The sequence below is a fragment of the Polypterus senegalus genome, chromosome 3, assembly GCF_016835505.1.
Source record: "Polypterus senegalus isolate Bchr_013 chromosome 3, ASM1683550v1, whole genome shotgun sequence".
NCBI classification, from domain to species: Eukaryota; Metazoa; Chordata; class Cladistia; order Polypteriformes; family Polypteridae; genus Polypterus; species Polypterus senegalus.
In genome coordinates this window covers 46298743-46320997 of record NC_053156.1, presented here as the reverse complement: position 1 = coordinate 46320997, position 22255 = coordinate 46298743, and the positions used below count along the sequence as shown (strand labels likewise).

The 22255-nt window shown below is 37.7% G+C and overlaps 1 non-coding gene across 1 annotated transcript; it reads left to right on the top strand.

Annotated features, from left to right (window-relative positions):
* The first annotated feature begins 19592 nt into the window (after window positions 1–19592).
* On the top strand, window positions 19593–19726 carry LOC120526970. Its single transcript, XR_005633252.1, has one exon. It is a non-coding gene; the product is annotated as a U8 small nucleolar RNA (small nucleolar RNA).
* Window positions 19727–22255: the final 2529 nt, after the last annotated feature.

Genomic DNA, 22255 nt, shown 5'->3' with positions numbered 1-22255 from the left:
ATGTGCTGTAAGAATTCCTGCAGCATTTTCCTTCAATCCTTTAATTGTTACCACACAGCCCACAATTGCAGCAACTGCCTGAGGAAGTATATGAATTTTTTTTTTAAGTGTAAGGCTCAGCTTTGGGACCTCTGAAAAAAGGTAATGTAAAAAGTGACAAAAGGCAGTGAAAGACAGGCTTTCCATTTGTTGAACAATGTGTTTGGCTCTTCCCTTTATGTCTATGTTTTTGGACATGACTGCAAGGTGCTCCGTATGATGATACTCAGCAGTGTACTGCCTCTGACCTGTTTCATAGTTTGAATGGAGAAAAACTGAGATGCCTGATAAATGTGTGGCAACCACTGAGTTTTTACTGCTGATGGGTTTTGTACTGTGCATCCTAACTCTGCTCCTATAGCCTTCAGCTCCCGCTTGCTTTTGGGACTGAAATGATACGTTTTCCACACTAGTTGTAGAAGGTCATAAACTTTTCCAATCATTGGCACTGACCTTTGTGTGTTTAGCATTGCCAGTTCCAGCCGATGGGGTAGACAGTGGAAAGACAGAGCATGTTCACCTATCTCTTTTCTGAAAAGTGCCCCTATTTCCCCTGTTGCACCCATGTTCACGCTTGCACCATCTGCTCCAAAAGCACTCATTTTATGTACACACCAATTTGGGTTGGTTGGGTCGGCATTCTGAAGCAGTGATTTAATGGTGTTTTGAATCCCTTCTGCATGACCATAATCAATCTCAGCCAAACCTACTAGATGAGTCTTAGGTGTTCCATCAGATACATACCTACAGTATGTGGTGACATTGTCTTTCCCTGAGACATCTGTTCCACAATCAGTTATAACAGAGATGTAGTTTACCTTTAAAGCTTCTTCCAGCACATTACTTTTTAATTCATCTGCAATACAACCTACAAACTCTGCACATGCTGTATCATTATCATATGTTTTTGACACATCCATGCCATTCTTCTTCATCAGCAGAATTTGAGATTTAAACTTTGTGAACGGTATTTCTTCCAGTGCAATCATATATGCTGCATTGAATTGTATTTTTAATTCTTTCATCTCATTTTCTGTCACTTTAGCGCAAGCACGTTGCACTGCCTTTGCTATGGGTGTGTCACGAAGAGCAGACCTAGCGATCACACAATCTCTGGCATTCTTGTGTTTCTTACTCTCACCATGCTTTTTCACGGTTTCCTTTTTAAAATGGCTCGTACCACAAATAAATTCTGTTTTACCAGCAATTTCTTGTCCGGCTTTTGCACAAAAGCTGCAATACATCTTTCCTTTGTCATACCGTAACCAAGCGAACTCCTGTAACCAAGCCGCTTTAAACTGTCTTCCAGGCGTCAGAGCCGCGGGTGCAGAAGACTTTGCTAACGGGACAGAGTTGTCATCCTTTAATAACTGTACATTTCCGGACGCCGGTGGCTATACCTCAGATAACCCACTGACTGAATTATCTTCGGTTCATTCAGAAGTAGACAAGGCAGGATTTGGACGAGTGGGCATTGAGAAAAAGTCGGAAATTTTTCGTTTGGCAATTTTGCGTGTTACATGGAAACTTAGAACATTTCGTGTGTTACGTGGAAAGTTAGGACGGAATTCGAGGAGTAGTCGTTGCGATCCCTATCTGCAGTAGTTAGCGAGATGACGTTTAAAGCAGAGTGGGCGTGTCAGATGATGCCTCGCTTCGGGTTGGCTTTAATCACGTGATAGTGTAATAGGAAAGGCAGACGCGGGCTATGAGTGTTCGCACATAATTAAAAGTCGTTTCTGCTGCTTTAAATTTACAACTTTTCTTAGACAGAGAGAGATAGTCGCCACCGGCGACTGGAATGAAAAAACTAGTCGCAAAATTGAAAATCAAGTCGCATTGACGACCATTTTAGTCGCCATCTAGAGCCCTGTTGATAATAACTTATTAGTCATTACATGGGTATGGATGCCAGGTGTATTCTGATGAAGGAAAATGTGATCAGAGGTGTAAAGTGTGCAGTGGGTACAAAAGAGGTTGGAAAAAAAGTTAGAAGGGAAAGTGAAGAGACATAATGAAAAGTGGGGGTTCACAGCTGCTAAGGAGAGATGGAAGGGTTTGTGGATATTGGGGAATGGGAAATAGGGCTTTTATGGGAATTGTTCTTTAATCAGTGATATTGTATGTGTGTAAAATGGATGTGGGTCCAATATTGTGGAATGATTTAAGTTATGGACAATTTTGGATACTTATTTTATTCCCTTATTTTAGTTTTCACTTGAGTAATTGTGTTTTGTTTTTATTTAATTTTTTCTGCACTGGAAAATTGCACCTAAAAATGTCGTTGTACAATGTCTCACTGCTACAATGACAATAAAGATTTAGATTTTTTTAATGAAAAGAAAATATGGGAATATGTATGTTTTTGAAGAAAAATGTTTTTTGTTATAATGTTGTAACGGAACAGGATATACTAGAACAGCAATCTTATCTCAAGGTTTCATCCTGGCCCTTAGGAATGGCATGAAGTCAGAGTGACTGGTCGTAAACACCCAGCTGACGCAAATCTCTTAAGATGTTGGCATTACCAACAATTTTACTTAGTCTAAACGCAGTATTTTTTTTTTTTCCAATTTTATACTGTTTTTTTGTTATAATGTTGTAATGGAACAGAATATACTGTAACTGCAGTTGTAATTAGTTTGTGAATGAAAATGTAATTGGTGTGAGCTTTGAACAAGAAAAAATTGCTTTGTGCATTTCAATTCATATTCTGCAAATAAAATGTACTTTTATATTAAAAATACTTTGAAAAGAAATGTAAATATGTGTTAGACTTAAATCCGTTGGGAGGGTGTGTTGTTAGTTGCACAAAACTATCACAGAGGTGGAATCAAATAGAGTAATGGTGAGACAAGTGCTAGGAGCTACAATTCAATGCACAGGATTGGATAATAAAGCAAAGGATTTGAAATAGTTGATGTTATGGGGGAGGTTATCTACAAGATACCACTCACATTTGATGGGGATATTTGAAAAGTTTCATGTAATACTATTTTTTTGTTCAGTTGTATTTTAGGAGGCAGTTACTCCAAAGGTTGCCTCCATAAATTTGCCACATATTTTCAACACCACATTTCATTTTCTGCATCTTGTAAAGCAAATCCAGGTTGGTTTGCTTTACATGTCATTTTTGTTTAGCAGATTTGAGTCTGATAGCCCTGCCTTGGAATAATAGTAATAATAATAATTGTTTACATTTATGTAGCACTTTTCTCACTACTCAATGTGCTGTCCATGCAGCCAGGACACAGGTAGTGAACCGACAATCTCCTTACTGATGGTGCCCTCAGAAAAAAGAAAATCAACAGTTTTGGAAAACTCTGGTGTGTTAGAATGAAAGCACTAACAAGCTATTGCAGTAAAAATGATGACCCTCCAGAAAATGAGTTTAAGAACTCTGTTGGTTCACTTTGCATCTCATTAATGTTTGGTTTATGGTTCAGAAGAAAAGATGAGCAATTGGGAGTTGTGAATCTGAATTACATAAATACTAAGTCATTTGCTATTGAGGCAAAAAGTCAGTTCTATTATCAGCAGTAATTGCTTAAAAATTTTAAAATGAGGGTGGAACGAAATGTTGAAACCATTGCGGACTCTGTAGACTGCTGTACAGAGATTACCTTAATCTAGTTTTTTTTAATTCATTATTCTTTTTTAGATGTTTCCATTTACATCACCTTAGATTGTCTACATTGTGTTCAGCCTCATTGCAACACAATTCCTGGTATGCGGTACACAATGCAGTACGGGCCCATGATTGATAGACAGATAGATAGATAGACATAAATGTAAGGCAGTATATGATAGATAGATAGATTGATCATAAATCCCGAACGAAACTTAAGAATATAAGTACAGCATTATTTCCAGCACCTTTCCAAATCTCCTCATTAACCAGTGGCTCATGCACAATGAAAATAAACAAAGCACACAATTCTTCCTCCTTCTCCACCACCACTGAGTTTGCCCACTGCCACATATAGACGAGTCAGAGTTGGACCCGGGAATGCTTCCGGTGTCATTCTGTCTCCTCTAGGAAGCACTTCCTGGCCATAGACAAAGTAGAATGGTCCTCCCCTGACAGTGCCCTCTATCTATCCCAAGGGACTACTACAGGGCTGCACTTCCAAACTCCTTTTCCCTAGCACACCTGCAGGTGTCCCAAATTAGTTCTCATATGAGGACCACTGCCACCTAGCGCATGTGGGATGGAACCACTCTCTTGTTCTGGCTTCTGCTGTTCCACCCCTTATTTTGTACCAGCAGGGCACAAAGTTATCTTTCTGCCCAGCCAGTCTATCCATATAATGTTCCTCTCTGGCCTTCCATCCAGGTAATAACCAGTGCTCAACATTTATTTATATAGCACATTTTCATACAAAAAATGTAGCTCAAAGTGTCTCACAACGGCTGTGGATATTGACATGAATACACATCTAAAGGACACCGCAAAGACTCCTAGGTATGTAATATCCGGGCTGGGGTGAGAGGGCACTGACGCTTAACAGACTCATCTCTTTTTTCTTGTTAAGAAGGCCCTTCTTTGATTGCAACTGACCACACCCCCTCTGGTGGGACTGGTATTAAAGTGAGATGCACCCAAACGTTGGCATCAGATTTGGACCTGAACCACAGATAAGGCGCTCCCCAGACCCTTGAAAAAAATCCTTGACAGCAATAGTAGTAGAACATCTTGTTATGTGGCAAATAAATGGGATTACCACCTGGGGCCCAAGACTGAACTTTTAACAAAACAAAGTTGCTTTGTGGATTGTAATTTCTGCTGTGTAAATAAAATTAATTAAAAAATAAATAAATAAATAAATAAACAAAATGTATTATTATTTTCAATTTGCAACATCTACTGACACACAATGGAATTGCTGGTCTCATATGGCCAAACAACAATGTCAAAATAGTTAAAAGTAATGAAAAATTAAATTTGAAGTACTACAGCCTGCTTTGTTGGGGCTCATTCTGTAATTTCAAAGTAAAAGTTACAGTTGCAGTTGTTAGGGGCTAATTACTTTTTACAAAAAAGCGAAGATCAACAAATAATACAAATAAAATAAGCATAAAAATAAAAAGAGAAATCACAGATGAGTCTGAAGATCTGTGTATTAAGTTGATGATGTATACTGGCCACATGATGTCGCCAAAAACAAGAGAAATATTACACTCATGAACAAATAAAATGTCCTGTTATTTTAAAAACAGAACAAAAGTCACATGTAGTACCCGAACAGTCCTTCAGTATCGAAATGAACTAAATTCATACATTCTTCAGAATCAAAGAAAATTATGAAATGGCATTTTGAGAAATTTTGATGATTTACATATAGGACCTGTATATGTTACCTGTAAAAGTGAAAGGTAATAACTGAAATAATTTGAAGAATCTTGGGGTTAATGACACAGTGTTTGAAGAACCTTGGTGGTACTGACAGTACTACCAGTTTACAAAATTGGTAAATTGGTAGGACCATCAAAGTTGATTACCAAGTTCCTAGACTTGTGATTTTGAACATCCTAAATGGCAGGTAACAACAACAATGTTTATTTCTATAGCACATTTTTATACAAATGATGTATATCAAAATATATTACAAGATGTCAAAGTAGTTGAAACATGCAAAGAAAAACAAATTAAAATTAGTAAGAAAAATAATGTATAAATTGTATACAAAAATAAAGTACACTTGCATAAGATACGTACTGTATATAATTAACAGAAATAGAGTCCTTAAATGTTCCCAAGTCTCTAAATGCAACTCTGATGATAAAGTCATTTAGCCAGGATGGACAGAAAAAATATAAAATAAAACTCCAGTTAAGCTGGAGAAAAAAACAATCTGCACAATTTTTTTTTTGTTTTTTAAGGCTTTGTCATTAAGGATTCAACACAGTGGGTATCATGGCAGGTTGGGATATCTACTTTCATTCAAACATCCAAACATCACAGTTGGCTGCACAGGTCATCGATCAGATGGCAGTGGTGCAGAATGTCACCACAGAAGAACCGGAAAAGAAAACAGAGAAAATGAAAGATTAATAAAGGCTGCAGGTCCATTGAACAGTATGATCATTGTAGGCATATCTAATTTATAAAGAACTAAACTGTAGTTACGAATAGGCCAAAATAAAAAAGTGGATTTTTAGGATTTTTTTTAAATGATCTACAGTGTTACCCTGGCACATCTTCATTGGTAAAGTATTACAGATTTTTGGTACATAACAGCAAAAGGCTGTTTGGCCATTTCTTTTATGTTTGGCTCTTGGAATAACAAGATGACCACTATTAGACAATCTAAGGTTAGAGCTTGGAATGTAGGGTGATAGGCACTCCAAAATATAGGAAGGAGCAAGACTATTTACTGCCTTATATGCTATTCGGAGTATTTTAAAGTCAGTTGTAAAATACATGAGTAATCATTGTAACAATATTAAAAAACTGGTGAGATGTGATTCTGGCTAAGATTCTTGCTGCTTCATTCTGAACTAACTGCAACTGATTGATGTCTTTCTTGAGTAAATCAGGAGTGCATTACAGTAACCTAACTGACTAAAGACAAAAGTGTGAATTAATTTCTCAGCATCTTGAAATATTATTAGAGGTCTAACTTTTGTAATGTTCCTGAAATGGAAAATGCAGTCTTAGTAATCTGGTTAATGTGAGATTTAAAGTTTAGGTCTGAGTCCATGATTTCAGCTAAAGTCTTTACCTCCTCATTGACTTTTAAATGTAAGGGATCAAGTTTATTTATAATACCTTCATTATTTAGATTTTTTACTAATGACTAAGATTCCATTTTTTTTTTTTCTTATTTAGCTTGAGGAAATTACTTTTCATCAATTCAGAAGTACAAGACAGACCTAGGGTCAGAGAGCCCAGAGCATCAGGGTCATCAGGTACTATTAATAGATAAAGCTGCATAAAATCTGCGTAGCTGTGGTAGTTCACCTTGTGTTTTGAAATAATCTAGCATAATGGGAGTAAACAGACTGAAAATAATAGTGGGCCCAGAAAAGATCCTTGAAGTACTCCTGTATATATACTGTAATGTCACAGATCGCTCAGATATAATCACTACAACAACAAAGAACATTCTACTTGTTAACTAAGATTGAAGATCATGAATATGAGCACCATGTTGCACCCCATGGTCACCAATGACTGCCAAACATTGTGGGACAAATCACCAACCACCATGAGTGGGGTCTACTATACTCAAGTATTATTTAGAGAATTATAAAAAAGGGACATTGAAAATACAAGAAGGACAACAGAAACATAATCATAATCATTAGGGGTTGCCAAAGCGGATCATCTTCTTCCATAATCAAAAACAAGTGTGAAACCAAATAATTGTCAACATAAAAGTCACAACCAGAATGTAGACCCAAAAATTGTTGACAGAAAGCAAATGACCCTAATGGAAGACCAAACTGGAGCAAAGGGAACAGCACATAATGCTGAAATATTGAAAAAGACAGTGATAAGGAAACACGATTTCTTTCTAGGGATTGCAAAAGACATTCCAAAAACTCTTAAGTAATATATTTAATTAAACAAACAAAAAATAAATTTCCTAAAAAGATACAAGTAGATTCTTAAAACGGTATAGGAACAAATTGAGTATTACCCAAAAAAATGCCAACAGAAGATAAATTACACATTGTGAAGGATAAATTTAACAAAGAAGACTAAGAAAAAATGAAAGCATAAGGTAAGATTAAAACATTCCCTCTCTTTCTTCCCCAAGAAATGTTCAAAACATTTTATACAAGTTACAGTGCCTATAAAAAGTATTAATGCCTTAGAAATGTTCACTTTTTTTAGTTATAAAATGTCAAGTCACAATAAATCTAATTAGTCTTTTTTGGCACTGGTCAACAGTCAAAATGAAATCAGAAATCTTTAAAGTGGTCTAAATTAATTACACATATAACACAAAAAGTAATTGATTGCGTAAGTATCCACCCCTTTTAATATGACACACATAAATCATTACTGGTGCAGCCAAACAGTTATAGAAATCACTTAATTAGTTCAATGGTGGTCACCTGTCTGGGGTTTCAGATGTTTGTAGTATAAATGCACCTTATCTGAAATGTTCAGCTTGGGATGAGTCAATATGGTGGCCTAATATCTGCACAATGAAAACAAAAAAACACTCCAAGAACTATGAACAGGGTGGTCCAGCTCTAATTATGCAGATCCAGATCATCTGGATGACTTTGATTTATGGGGGGACGATTCCAGTTTGGCACGAAGACGATTCTTCATGTTGTCAGTTCACACACTTCTCGATGGTCCGGGATTTTCAGGTGATTTTCTATGTACTAAACTTAACAAGTTAAAAGTGTAATGAAAATTGTATAATTAGATCTGAACAACCCTATATAAAGGTATTGAAAAGCATAAGTCATGGGATGGAAATTATTAAAATATACAAGTCACTAAATATCCATTGGAAACTATTTGAATCACTCATTAAGAAATGGAAATAGTCCACAGAACCTTGGTGAAGAAGATGAGTGAGGAAGGTCACCAAGAAGCATTTGAGAAGTCTGAAGGAGTTACAAATTACAGTGTATGAGACTGGAGAAACAGCTTTTGTTCAGGTGCTTCATCAGTTGCAGATCATGAAAGAGAAAAAAAACAAAACGCACATGACATCTCATCTAGAGTTTGACTAAAGACACATGGAAGACTTTGAAGTCACATGGAAAATGGTTGCATTGTCTGATAAGGCAAACATTTTGCTTTTTTGTCATGAGACTAAATGGCACTTTTGAATGCTACATATTACCAAAAACACACCATCCCCACTGTGAAGCATGGTGGAGGCAACATCAAGCAGTTGGGATGCTTCTCTGCAGGATATTCATGAAGACTAGTGAGAGAAAAATAAATGCAGTAAAATACAGGGAAACTGTAGACGTAAACCTGATACAGTCTGCAATAAACCTGTGCTTTGGGAGAAGATTTGTTTTCTAGCAAGACAATGACCCAGAGCATAAAGCCAAGGCTACACAGGACTGGCTTTGAAAAAGCAATGTTTATGCCCTGGACAAGCTGAATTAAAGTACAGATGTCAAACCCAATGAGAATTTGTGGCTCAACTTGGCAAATGTTTTACACTCACAATCCACATGCAACCTGACAAAAGTGTGAGCAGTTTTACAAAGAAGAATGCAGGAAAAATGACAGCATATAGATGTGCAAAACAGGTATAGCCCTGAGCACACAGACTCAACCTGTTATGGCTATCAAAGATACATCTTTTAAATAATGACTTGAAAGAAGTGAATATGTATGCAAGCAATTAAACCAAAACATACAGTATTATACAGTAAATGGGGTTGTTGGCTTGGTGGCATAATGATTAGCTCTCCTACCTTAGGCATACAGCACCCTGAGTGCAAGTCCAAGTGTTTCCACATCTACCCAGTATTTGCTAGGGTTATCCTTCAATATAATCAAAAATGTGTTTAACTAGAAATGTTAAACTGTGCAAATATACACATGTTAGTCAGTGGCAAGTCATTACAATATAAAAACGAGAAACAAAATGATGGCAACAATGAAAAAAATGCAATTCAAAATATTATTGGACTGATGCTTTGATTAGACTACAAGATCTATCCTACTGTGATAGGCTAACAGAATTAAATCTCTTTAGTTTTCAGGATAGAAAAGAACCTAATCCAGGTGGTAAAAATTCTAAAAAGCATTAATAGAGTTGATCTGTCATATTTTTTTCAGCTAAGTAGTCAATAACATACTCAAGGAAAGTGATGGAAATTATGATGGTAACCAGGAAACATTCTATCACAGAAAAAGTTTGTAGTGATGCAGAACAAACTACTGAGTGAGTGACTTGAAGAATGAACAGAATTGTTTGAAAAAATTTGAAATTTAAAACATATTTGGGTGAATTATCAGGACAACTATTAGCTAACAGAATTAGCATGACGGGATACATTGTCTACTTTCATCTTTCTTATATCTAGGATATAATTATAGACAAGATAAAACTTATTATGTAGTTAGTAATGAGTAAACTGTGTGTTTGCATTTTACCCGAGAACTTCTCATTGCACTCTGCTCCTGCAGTCAGTGAAGAGTGCTCTTCAAAATTAAACTGAATTGAACTGAAATAGAAATAAATGGATATGAATTACTGAGTAGACTGTAACAAGTCTATAATATGATGCTACTTTAATGAGTTATATGAGACAAGGTTTATGGTGAAAGGCTCTGTGTGTTTAACAGTGTGCCCTGTATAAATATATGTATGTCCTAGCTAACTTGGTAGGCTGTAAAGTGAGGTAATCCAGGAAAGAAGAAGGACATCTTTTGCATTTTTGAACATTAATACTGTAATGGTATCATTCTCTTTTAAAATTGGTAAGGTGATCAGGGCATACCAGGTAGAGTAATATAGATGTGTAAAGTAGTTGTAATCAAACCTTGTCCCATAAAGCCACAATATCTACAAGTTGTCATTCCAACCAATTTCTTATTTAGATGCCTATCCTTACTGATAGCATGTCATGGCATTGTATTTAGTGTTGTTCTCCTCTCATATTGTTTTGCTATAATTTCTCTCCTTTCTAAAAATCTGAGGAGTCAAAGGTATATTCAGAGAACTGGAGTAGAGTAAAATAACAGGGAAATCCTATTTGTGAGTAGTATGATGTTGATGAAAGCACATTTCTTTTTTACAAGATCAGTATTATGTATCCTTACATCAATTTTCTATCCAGTTCAGACATAGACACAAGGATCTTATGACCATCTCAATAGTACATGGTGCTCAGAAAGAACTAACTGTGAATTGGGTTACCACAAGCAACACTCATCTGATTAATACAGGAAAAGCTTGAGTTGCTGCTGAAAAAGATTTTTTTGTTAAGTAAAAATACGTTTTTACTTAGAAAGAGAGAAAGAGAGACAGGTTAGGAGCACGCCTTGATACAGCGCATTGCCGCACCCACCACACGACAAATCAACTCAGGATCCCAAGTTAAGACCCGAGTGCAGCCATGCAATGGGTGACACATCAGCACCACACTAGTTTAGGTGGAATGGAACAGTGCAAGGTTTTTCATGGTAGCTAGAGTATCAGTTCTGCCACCAACCCCCAGGTTTTTCCCTGCAGGTTGGGTTTTTACTTACATATTATAAAATACAATCCACAACAATAGCATTTTACCATATAACAGTCATTTTCCATTTCCACCTCTTAACTGAAACCCTCATCCCTCTAAAATATGGGACCAAACATCCATACTACTCACATATGTTTTCGTTTAAAATCAATTGCCATTCAAACTTTATTCCCCATTCTCCAACATCCACAAGCCTTTCCATCTTTTTTTAGCAGCTACAAAACGCGACTTCTCAATACAGTATTCCTCTTTATTTTATTTTCTAGCTCATTTTCTAAAGTCTTTTTTATCCGTGGCACTTCTCTGGTCACAAACCTCTTTGTAGGTGAAGCCAGTAGGGGGCACTCACATTGTAGTTTTTGTGTAGCCCCCCAATGCAACAATGCAGTGACAGAAAACTTTGCTGTAAAAATTGGTGCAGTCCTTTGGATGAGATGCAAAACTGTGGTCCTCATTTTCTGTGGTCATAAAAGATCTCTGGGCATCCAAAAGAGTACAGCGTCCCCTAATGTCCTAGCTAAATTTCATCCATTCTGATCTCCATAATCATAACTGTCTCTCTTCACCTCTTCAGCACCTAATAGGTAATGTGTGGTGAACTTACTGGTGTAAGAATGGATACCACTACATCATCCAGGTGGATGCTACATATTGGTGGTGGTTGTTGGAGAAAACGTCTTAGTAACCATTTTGCATAATGTTCACTTAGGCTCACAAGTTTTTTCTGTGTTAAATAAGCAAATATTGTTTAAGAGATGTAACATGTCATTGTAATTAATCCATAAGATTATGAATATCACATAACAAAGGTGATTTAAACTGACTTTTGTCTATCTGTGTTCTCTAGAAGGCAACCTCTGACCTTGAGTCTCAGTAAAAATAATATACAGTATTTCATTCCTTATGTTTACATCATGCTTCTATATCGTTTTAAGTAAATGTACTTGTCTATACACAAGATAATTGTGTATATTTATATCTATAAAGCCTTTGTCTGAACAAAAAATTATTAGCATATCTGTGATTACAGGGCAGGAAACGCATCTTGCTTGGTATGTTTCAAATGCATCTTTGTTAAATAAATTTCTTAAATTTCTTCTGTATTGTGACTAGTAGCCTATTATTCCAATATCATCCACTTGCAGAGCCACAGCACCATACGTCACCGCAGTTCTAGACCTGCAGTTACTGACCCGGAAGTGACGTCTCCGTCGTTTCAGGACTGACTTCGTAAAGTTACTTTTGGAAGGTTTCGGCAGGTCTCGGCAAAGCCCGGAAAGTAACGTTGGGTCAAGGACCCGTTCAGAAATTAAAATACCGTAAGCAAATAAAAATGAGAAGGGATAAACAGTACATCAAACCAAATAATAGGCATCATTGTGAAGTTCAGAGGGTTTCTGCCATCACGTCGTGTCATACATCAAACTAAACAATACGGATCGTATCTGTGAAATATTAATATTAACATTTACGTTGTGTTTGGGTCTGTGGGAACCATTTAACACGTCAGCAAAACTAAAATCATCAAGATCTGTGTTAATTGAAAATAGTTTTTTAGTTTACATTCATGAAATGAAGTATACAATATATCTATTCATGTGTGCAATATTGTTTTAAACCAATTTAGAATAAACATTTAAGCCAATCTAGTATTTTTAAATATGCATGTGAAGAAAACGGCAATACATATTCTTATGGATTTCTTCACTGTGTCCGTATATTTTTTTTTACCGTGGCCCTAATACGCTTCCGTATATTCTACACTGAATTATACTATACTAGCCAACCCGCGGCGTACCATATGCCGCATAATCAGGCTGGTTTTTTAATGATTTTTAAACACGGGGAGAAAATTAACATTTGAAAAATCGGTAATGTAATAAATCAGCAAGAAAAGCAACATTGCAACAATGCATGGAACGAACCAACACACAATCGTCCGTGAATGAAAACTGGCGGACCATAATCGCGCCCTCTCTTGCCAGACGGAGGGATGGGGGTTCAAGGCGCCGAGTGTGGAACGGGAGGAGAGGAGGAGGACATCCATTCAGCTCCCTCCGTCATGCTAGTCTGCTGAAATCTCATTAAGTATGTACTGCCCGCTGATGTGCCCACCTCCAACTCGTCACTTGAGTCGTTGGCTGCTTTTCTATATGTAATCCACCCGACCACAGTAGTAGCGAGGTGGGAGGGGGGTGTGCACAAAGGGTAGGGGCGCAACCAGTGGGAGCGTATGAGTCGCACTTAGTGGGAATTCCACGGTTTGCAGCCCGAATGGGGTTCAATGGCTTATCCATGCCTCTCTGCGCCGGGTAGACACACGCTCAATCTTATGCATAATTATTTATTGAATGCTAAACACTTCTGGAAAGACACGTTTGTCTAAAACAAGTTGGTGTGAGAATACAACAGTAAGTGAATGAAAAGATGGAAGTCTGGAGAGAGCAAAATACAACACAATAGTGAACCCGCGGCATAACAAACGCTGCATAATTATTTATTGATGGTTGAACACTTCTGGAAAGACACAGTTGTCTAAAAAGGGAGGGTTTGAGGATACAACAGAAAGTGAATGAAAAGATGGAACTCTAGAGAGAGCAACATATACTATAATTGTCCGTGAATGAAGAAGATGCATGTTTGTTCCGGATGCGAATTGCTGTATGTAGCGTGTAAAACAGTTTGCTATGGTGCACATGGTCGTGCGTCGTAACCGAAAACTCAGTTTTTAAAGACTGCGTACTGCATTGTGTTTTAACCTCAGTTGTAAAGGATTGTTTTAAGGATCCCATGGGATACCCCTCGCTAACTGTTTTACATGCTGCATTAGGTGACTCACCTCCGCGAGAAACATGCCTCTATGAACAGTTAACGTAGCTCGGAGGTGCATGACATGCACATGACATTAACCTGACCTGCACTGCATGTGGCCTCTATGACAGTTGAATATAAACGACGCCATTTTTTCTGTGTCCTCGCGTCCGAGTTGGTGGGCGTGGCCCTGCAAGTTGTTGTCGTATCCAATGGTCTTGGAGTTGGTGGGCATGGCTCCTTCCTGCGTGCGCCATAGGTGTCTCACTTGTCGGCGGCTTAGTGAATCCACACCCCTTACGGCGTGCTTTTCATGGTTGTCTTGCCTTAGTGAATTATATATATAGATATTAATTGCATTATATAGAACTGCTCTAGTTTTTGTCACTTATTATTATAAACGATGGGCCATCAAAAACACACTTTATTTATATAGCACCCTGCCCAGAATTCAGAAAGAACAACAGGACCAATATAACATTGGCTACAAATAATATCTTCACTAAATGAAGATAAATACAGGATATACATTCACATAGAATAAAAGACTATAAAAAATAATCCAGACTAAAATAAAATTTATAATACTACAAACAAATCTTGAACAAATAGCATAAATTGTGATAAAAATGCAAACTCCGAGTACCTGGACAGATAAAGGGGGGTAAATTGAAAGAAGGGGCAGAATGTCAGGTCTGTTTAATGTCTTCCTAAACAAATTAGTTAAAAACAAATGAATGGGGTCAGCTGATGTCATTAATTTCAGGAGGTCATTCCACAGTCAGGGCGCTATATACAGCTGAAGGCCCTGCTGTCACCCACAGAGTGCAGGTTAGTGAGGGGCACAGAATGAGAGGACCTTAGTGGGCAGGTCAAGAACTGAATTTGATATAATAAGATACAGGGAGCAGTGAAGGTGCAGCAGGATGGCTGTGATGCGCTCGCTATTGGTGGTTTGTGTCAGGACTATTGCAATTGAGTTTTGAATCAGCTGGAGCTGTGATATACAGTAAGATTAGAAGGGGCACCTGCCAGTAGTGACTTACAATAATCAATGCAGGATGTGATAAAAACAGGGACATGTTACTCTGCATTAGAAAAGGAGAGGAAAGAGCATACATAAGAAATGTGACACAGGTGGAAGTAAGAATGTTTCTTAATGTGGCTTACATGGATGAAATAAGAAAAGGAGCAATCAAAGTGACAATGAGATTCTTTGCAGTAAAAGAAGGTCTGATGAGATCATCACCCAGAATGGTTGAAGAGGAGCTTGTTTTCTTAAGTTACACTTTAATGCCACTTTGCAGGAGTTCAGTTATGTTGCAATTAAATTTTAAAGAGTTTTTCTCTGTTCAAGTTTTAATTTTAATTTAATTTCACTGAGGCAAGTTGTGAGCAGAGAAAGCTGTAATGAAGTGTCACTTTTAACACTGAAATAGATCTAAGCATCATCTGCATAAAAATGATAAACCAGTCCAAAGCTACGAATAACTTGCTCAAGGGGAAGCACAGAGATACAGAAGCACAGAGGATATCATTTCAACAAAGTGAAGTCAGATGGAGGACATCCTGTGAGAAATTAAGGTGTGAGGGTTACCCTGGACATGACATAAGCTGCATGGCTACAATGTCATATGCAATAACTTACTTTTACACAAACTGGGACAGTAGCTTCTCAAGAGAAATGTAACAATGCTTAGCACAATAAGGAAAAATAAGCCAGAGCTCCCATCTCAACTGCTGGCCACACAGAATAGGGCAGTGAAGACCTTAAAGTTTGTCTAAACAAATAACACATCCTTGGTGCATAATATGACCTGCACAGGGATAGGAGATTCCATGGCCAGAAATGATAATGGACTATAATGCTACAAAAAGAGGAGTGGAGAATTTAGACAAAACATTATGCTGGATGCTGGCCACAAGCAATTTTTTCAACATACTGAAAATCTCAGAAAAAAATACTTTTGTCATCTTGACAACCTTGAACTGAGACTGGAACAGGGAGAAGTAGAGGAGCAGGTAAACCATTGGTGACACCTCACATGCTACTGGGACGACAAGTGCCAAAGACCCCAGCATGTGCAGCCATTGTGTCGATTCAACAGTCCAATCCACAGGGGAACCAATGACGGTACCCGTAGTGTGTATGCATAATGAGTGTGTTTGTGTGTCTCACTGTGTCATTTTAGCCTGCTGAACTGTACAGTTATTACAGTATTGTGTAGAAAATGAAAATATTAAGTTCTGCCTGATAAACAAGTAGAATGTGATCTGAGGGTGGAGAGTAAACAGGTTATTTACATTGCTTGTTAAAATAAAGTGACCATCTGATTTTTTTTAAAAAAAGTCCCTCAATAATACATACATAGCAAAAATGTAATCATAAGTTGAGATTCAACATAACTATTTTTCATGCATCTCAAAGAGAAATTAAAATACAATGTTTGTAAACTACTGCATTTGTGAAGGACTCAAGTGTGAGGCTATCTAAAACTATCACTGAGTGTATTTCAGTAATGTATGTAGTGATTTATAAAACCACAATATTACATTAAAATATACTGCTCAAAAAAATGAAAGGAACCCTTTTTAATCCGAGTACAGCATCAAGTCAGTGACACTTGTGGGCTGTTGATCTGCTCAGTGAAGTAGCAGAGGGGCTTGTTAATCCGTTTCAGCTGTTTTGGTGCACTAGAGGGGCAACAGTGAGATGACCCCCAAAACAAGAATGAATGGTTTAACAGGTGGAGGGAGGCCACTGACATTTTTCCCTCCTCATCTGTTTTGTCACTCGTTTTGCATTTGGCTATGGTCAGTGTCACTACTGGTAGCATGAGGCCATACCTGGACCCTACAGAGCTGGCACAGGTAGTCTAACTTCTCCAGGATGGCAGACACATCAATATGTGCCATGCCAGAAGGTTTGCTGTGTCTCCTAGCACAGTCTCAAGGACACTGAGGAGATTCCAGGAGACAGGCAGTTACTCTAGGAGAACTGGACAGGGCCCCTCATAGAAGGTCCTTAACCCATCAGCAGGACTGAAGGAACAGGATGGGCACTGCCAGAGCATACAAAATGATCTCCTGCAGGCAGACCACTGGTATGAATGTCTCTGAGCAAACAATCAGAAACAGACTTCATGAGGGTGGCCTGAGCGCCCGACATCCTCTAGTGGGCACTGTGGAACTCAACTGCCATTTGCCATAGAATACCAGGATTGGAAGGTCCACCACTGGTGCCCTGTGCTTTTCACAGATGAGAGCAGGTTCATCATAAGCACATGTGACAGGCGTGAAAGGGTCTGGAGAAGCTGTGGAGAAAATTATGTTGCCTGTAACATTGCTCAGCATGACTGGTTTGGTGGTGGGTCAGTGATGGTCAGACTGGGGAGGCATATCCATGGTGGAACGCACAGACCTCTACAGGCTAGACAATGGCACCTTGACTGCCATTACGTATCGGAATGAAATCCTTGGACCCACTGTCAGACCCTGTGTAGTTTATGTCATGTCCAGGGCAACCCTCATGCCTTAATTTATAATATAATAATTAAGTTATCTTAATTCTATAATAATAGAATCTTATATCACAGCTCCAGCTGATTCAAAACTCAACTGTAAGAGTCCTGACATAGACTGGCAACAGCAAGCACATCACACCATCCTGCTGCACCTTCACTGCTCCCTGTGTCTTACAGGACTGAATATCAAATTCTGTTCTTGACCTGCCCACTAAGGTCCTCTCATTCTGTGCCCCTCACTAACCTGCACTCTATGGGTGACAGCAGGGCCTTCAGCTGTATATAGCGCCCTGACTGTGGACTGACCTCCCTAAATTAATGACATCAGCTGACTCCATTCATTTGTTTTTAACTCATTTGTTTAGAAGGACATTAAACAGACCTGACATTCTGCCCCTTCTTTCAGTTTACCCCGTTTATCTGTCCAGGTACTCGGGGTTTGCATTTTTATCACAATTTATGCTATTTGTTCAAGATTTTTATGTTGTATTTTAGTCTGAATTATTGTCTTTTATTCTGTTTGAATGTTTTGTATACCCTGTATTTATATTTATTTAGTGAGATATTATTTGTAGCCAATGCTATAACGGTCTTGTTGTTCTTTCTGAATTTTGGGCATAGGAAGGATGCTATATAAATAAATTGTGTTCTTATCAGTATTTCATTTTTTTTTCTTTTGATGACCCATCGTTTATAATAATAAGTGACAAAAACTAGAGCAGTTCTATATAATGCAATTAATATATAGCATAATTCAGTGTAGAATATGTATTGCCGTTTTCTTCACATACATGTTTAAAAATATTAGATTGGCTTAAATGTTTATTCTAAATTGGTTTAGTACAATATTGCACACATACCTAGTACATTTTAAAAAAACGTAATCACTTTTATTATAAACGTTTTACTAAACTCTAACGTGGTGCAAACATTGTAATTATATTCTATATTTCGTTTCATGAATGTAAACGAAAAACTATTTTCAATTAACACAAATCTTGATGATTTTAGTTTTGCCGACATGTTAAATGGTTCCCACAGACCCGAACACAATGTAAATATTAATATTTCACAGAAACGATCCGTATTCTTTAGTTTGATGTATGACACGACGTGATGGCTGAAACCCTCTGAACTTCACAATGATGCGTATTATTTGGTCTGATGTACTTTTTTTCTTCTCATTTTTATCGCTTAATTTCTGTCCTTGACCCGACGTTACTTTCCGGGCTTTGCCGAGACCTTCCGAAACCTTCCAAAAGTAAGTTTACGAAGTCAGTCCTGAAACGACAGAGACGTCACTTCCAGGTCTGTAACTGCAGTGACGTTTGGTGCTGTGGCTCTGCAAGTGGATGCTTCTCTATTATTATGGAGATGACTATTAAAAGGGAGATAACTGAAAAGTTGGCATCTTATTATGTAAAATCGAGTATTTTATTATTAAAGATATTAATAATCAGGTACTATGGCAAAGGGCTGGCCGTCCGTAGCCCACAAGAACAGCCATAAACACTTTGCATTACAACATAACTACTAAGTATAAAGGGATCACAAACAAGATTAATAACTAACAATTTTGCATTTCAGGCAATAAATAAAATTGAACAGCAAAATAGTACACTCGCACTTACGTTTAAATTACAAACCGCTAGAGTTTCCACGCGAGAAGATAAATTAGGAACTCGCGAGATGAGAGTTAGGGAGCGAAGTCGCGGATGGTTGATTTCCACGTGCGCTGCAGTGCTCTGTCCGTCCTCCAGACTCTAAACAGACACGTGGATATAGTGGAACGCCCATAGTTGACTTTATGCAGATTTTTCAACGCAATGATTTCTGGGTGACACAAATAGCAATTTATATAAGCTTTTCGCATTTAGATTTTTATTTCGTTCACTTTGAATAGATTTTTTTCGTAGTACCTTATATGTTTAACATTCTTGTGCTTTTCTCTTTTTTCTGTGGGGGTTAAAAGGAGATACCATATTGTACATGTTAACTTTCAATGATCAGGCGAGCTGATGCGACAGTAGTGTGGTATCGTCAGTGAGGTATATCCTTACCTGTTCTTCCAGAAATGGAAAAACAGAAAATGATGAATGGGTGCATATGATTCTATGATTAGAATCGCCTGGTTCTTGAGGCGACAACACCCTCAAGTAACTCATTCTGATTTTCACTGGCGGTCTTTCATTTTGTAATAAAAATAGAATTTTTTTAATAATTTAAGCTTCAAATGCTTTTTTTTAGGTTAACACGGGTGAGTATAAGAGTATACGTGGATTTTAAGATATTTACGAACGTATAAGAAGTGTGTGAATTCAGATATATATGCACATATATTAGTAATGTTCCTATATATAAAATATAAACGGCATATTTTAAATTGACTTTGGAGCGCCATCTGTTGGGACGGATTTATATTGCCTTACAATTCCTTACTTGCAGCATGATATGCTTTCGGCATTTATTTTGAAAAAGGCACTATCGGCTCAAAGCTTGGCTTCCGGTTTAGTTTACTACTCATTTTAAGTCACGCAGATCTTCATAATACTGGAACGTCGTGTTATCTGCCCCTATCCTTTCTACAGTTACAAATGCAGAAGTATGGGATGGGATCACGTCCCACACCACCGACTAATATACCCAGTTCTGTAAAGAAAAGGAAAATAGGAAGGGCTTCAGCTAAAACCAACGACCGCTCCCCTTAGTGGGAGTGCCGTTAAAAGTCCTCCGCGCTTGAGCAACCCTACAGACACTAGTAGGACTAGAGACTAGTAATTTGCCCAAACAGGTGTTATAACTGTAAAAGATAACAATTTGCTATCTACATAAATACGTCTATAGTAAAACGGTTCCGTTCTATAAACCAGTTCATGTCAATCGCTTATTACGTCACCAACTGGTGCACATGCGCAGACATGTACTGCGTTCTCTCCGCACGATGAATGTTTCGGCAGCAAACAGAGACGGTCTGTTGGTCGGGGGCTTCTTTCTTTCTTTCCCTGTTCACAGTATTATTTGTCTGCGTGTCAGACTCGGATCCTGGAGGGCTGCAGTGGCTTGATTTGTAAACAATTAGTTCTATTAATGGGCCTTTTGCCTTCATTTGAATCAATGTGGTTTTTAAATTACAGAATCATTAACTGTTTCTCCTAGCAGACGCAAAAAAAAAAATAAAAAAATGAGCCAATAGGCTAACTCAAACGGTTGTATTCCCTAGATGGCTACCATCTTCCTTATACTCTCATTCTGCCAAACTAGACATTTCCAAAACTGTTGGTTTTCTTTTTTAATGAGAGCATCATCAATGTGTTTTGTAGAGCACAGTAGAATAATATTTCTCAACCTTCCAATTTTTCTCCTCAAATATATTACTGAAATAAATATTATATGATGGATATATAGCTGCAAATGAGGTCAGATTTACTGGTCATATGTTGTCTCACGTTGTGTCTCATTATTGTTTGGCTGTTGACTAAGTTAAAAAGAAACAACTAGTTGTTCAGAATCTTAAAAGGAAAGTCAATTAAAATGAAGGCAAAGAAGTCTTCCATTAGCAGCAGTAGTTGGGTTCTCATTAAGAAAGTGGCTGGAATGAATACCTGCAGACAGTATTGTCCTCCAGGATATGACTTTGAAACCCCACGTTACTGGGAAATCTGGATTACTGGAAAATTCTAAATGAATTTCTGCATAATAATTTTACCAAAGCGGATTTCACACTTGAGAGCAGAGTGGCCAAGATTCCTTGTGGTGGGGATCACATTTTAGATTCTAAACGTATACTTTGAGAACTAGTTTAACATAAAGTGCTATAGATACAAAAGATGGTCAGTTTGGATAAACATTGTTACAAATATTTTTTGAAAGACTAGCAGAGTAGAAAAAGTTATTCCAGGCCACACATTTTCACACAATTCAGACTCTACAGGCATGTCTTTGGTCTTTGAGAAAACTGGATTATCTGGAGAAATCCCAGGATTTCAATGTAAGAACATGAAAGCTCCACACTGAAGTTTACTCTAAGTAGAAATCAAATTAGGGTCTGTCTGAGATATCAACCAGTTTAATTTATGATCACTTGTTTACAATGGTTTCTGATTTTTGAAGAGAAGTCCCCCTCCTCCCTGGCCATCTGATCTCAGCATATGTTTTTAAATTGGACTGTGACCATTGTCATTGTAACTGTAAAGAGACTTAAAAACTGCCCATATCACTCAAAAAAGTATTTTTGAGATATGTCACTATTGCTATTAACTATTTTAACTAGGCTTTATGTATCCATTTCTAGTACAACTGACTCAGATTTCTTGAGTGTCATATTAAGAAATATAATTTGTGTACAAACAACATGAACGGCTTTCATTGCTTTATTTAAGAGCACCATTTATAGAAATCATTTTTAGGGTATATTGTCATTACCGAATTTTCTCAGGTTTACTTTACTCAGAATGAATATATTTTCAAGATTTGAAAGTGATTTTTACGAAAATGTGTCATTGCACAAGTCAAGTTGTGGAGCATGCACTGGTACAGTGCATTGTCGCACCCACTACACAATGAAACAACTCGGGATACCGGTTTGCAACTCCCCAGGCAGACACGCAGTCCAGTCCCACCCCCCGGAAATGACCTTCTATCTGCCGCAGCCAGGTGTTACGTGGGTGACCCTTTGGCCTGGTCCAGCCACTCGGATCCCC